Genomic DNA, 2591 nt, shown 5'->3' with positions numbered 1-2591 from the left:
CACACACACACACACACACACACACACACACACACACCTTTCTCCCTATTGAGTTCAGTTTGTGTCAGCCCACTCTTAAGCATGGGACCAACTTTTAACATAAAAGAGAGAAATTGAAGAAGACATTAGAAAGTGAAAAGGCTTCCCATACTAATGAACTGACTAATAGTAGTGGAATTTTCCCCTGATTGATTAAATAATAAATATGGCAAGAAGCACTGGACAAGAAGGAGGCAGGCCTTCTGGGTCTGAAGAGACTGGGAAGGTAGGAGGAGGGGCTTCCTTTAGGACAGTGGGAACAAAGCAGACAAGATGTAGGCCAGGGCTGTTAGTTTGGATGGCGGAATCCACCAGGATCCACCACCAGAACGTTTCTAAACATAGAATAAATAGTTGGTGTTTACGATGCTAGATTCTGCACCCAGCGATTGTTTTATGTGTTAATTCTAAACTAAGATTGTCTGGTGTTTTCCATTTTGCAGCAATTCTACTGATCTCCAGGAAAATGTAACCGTGGTGGAGTGTAGGTTTGCAAGAATCATGGTAGAAGGGTGGAAAGACTGTAAGTGCCAGAATATCAGGAAGTCTGTGAGATGGCTTACCTGTTTTAACCTAGAGATGGCTGCATAAACAATACTTGAACAATGACAATTTGGCATGCTAATGCAGAAGGAGGAAAATTGCATGGGGTCCTGTTTCTATTGAAAGAGCCAGAGGCAAGCAGTGACTGATCAGAGGGAGAGAATTAACTTGAGTGATGAGTGTCCCCAATTGGTTACTCAATACAAAGTGGTCAACCCTGAAACAATATACACACAAGCAACAGAAAGAGATTTAGCAGACTGTATTTGGGAACTCAGATAATTAAAGGCAATGCCATTTGTGCATATATATGTAACAATAATAGTCAAAGAAAATGATGCTATTAATATGAGATGTGAGGGCTTGAAAGGGCTTGGGAGAAGGGACCTGGGAGGACTTGGAGGAAGGAAAGGGAAAGGGAGAAATTATATAATTATATTTTGATTAAAGTGGATTAGAATCTTATGTAAAATAAAATTAGCCCAAGCACATATAAATTATTGTGTTGGTAACAATTTTATATTGATAAAGGCATTGTTATTCCATAATCACATCAAAATTCATGTATATATCTACATATAATATAGAGGCATTATCTCTGACACATGAGCTAGTTTGAAGCTGCCATTGTTTATCTACTGTGATAAGCATCCCAAGCTAACTATTCCTTTGATTCTATTACATAAAATGGCTGGACTGACAGCTTTTGAATTTATTTCCTTCTAATTAAAAAGGCAAAACATAATAAACAAAACTTCTTTTTTAATGATCAACAGCATGTGACCTCCTTCTATTTCAATAAGCACAATTTTGACGCCTGTCAGTTTGATGTTTTATTAAAGGTCAGATTGCAGTTTGTTACAAAAGAATCTTAGAATGGTAGCAATAATAAGGCTTGCATTTCAAAGCACATTTGTCAACAGTAATTAGCAGATGAATTAAAATGTTTCTTTCCTTTTTTGTTTGTTTGTTTGTTTGTTTTCGAGACAGGGTTTCTCTGTGTAGTCTTGGCTGTCCTGAAACTCACTCTGTAGACCAGGCTGCCCTTGAACTCAGAAGTCCGCCTGCCTCTGCCTCCCAAGTGCAGGGATTAAAGGTGCGTGCCACCACCGCCCAGCTAAAATGTCTCTTTATTGTTGGTATCATTCCATTATCTGGTTATTTCACTTTAAACATTTTGATTCAGTTCTGTATATGCACTGTGGGATGTCCTTCCACACCTTTTATTCCTCTCCACACACTCTTTTTCCTGAATAACTTCTTTCACATCTTAAAACTCAGTTGCAATATCACCTTTCATGGACACAATATTTTTTTATTACCATTAATTTACTTTGTCTTTGTCTCTCTTTGTGTCTGTTTCTCCCCCCCTTCTCTCCCCCTTCTCTCTTTCTTTCTCTCTGTCTTTTTCTGTGTGTATGTTTGTCACAGTGTGTTTTTGGGCATCAATGGACAACTTACAGAATTCATTTCTCTCCTATCACATGTGTTTTGGGGGTATCTTGTTAGCCACTTCTATGGATTTGTTAATAATGATGCTGTTCCCTTAGGGACCATTGATAAGCCCCATGTGTTCTAATAGCTTTACATCAAAAGCAATTTGGTTTTAACTAGTGTTAAGAGTGGGTGGCGGGACCAGTCCCCAGGCTTGATCCAGCATCCAGTGTCTTTACCCTCCCGAGGCCTGATCCAGCATCCAGTGCCTTTCCCCGCCTGAGGAGGGGTGTCTACCCAGCAGTCTCCAGGTNTGAACCGGAAGGTGAGCCATCTTGGTTCCAGTGCACTGCTGGGGAGAGGGCAGACTGGAGAAGAGTCACAGCTTCTGTGAAGGAACCCGTGTCTGGTTCCTGTCATCCGGCGCCTTTCCCCGCCCAAGGAGGGGTGTTCGACCAGGTCCAGTCCCCAGGTCTGACTAGGCAACCGGCGCCTTTCCCCGCCTGAGGAGGGGTGTTCACCCGGGACCAGTCCCCAGGCTTGATCTGGCATCCGGTGTCTTTACCCTCCCGAGG

The sequence above is a fragment of the Mus pahari genome, chromosome X (assembly GCF_900095145.1).
Source record: "Mus pahari chromosome X, PAHARI_EIJ_v1.1, whole genome shotgun sequence".
NCBI lineage: Eukaryota > Metazoa > Chordata > Mammalia > Rodentia > Muridae > Mus > Mus pahari.
The sequence above is the reverse complement of the archived record's forward strand: the minus strand, read 5'-3'. Positions refer to the sequence as shown.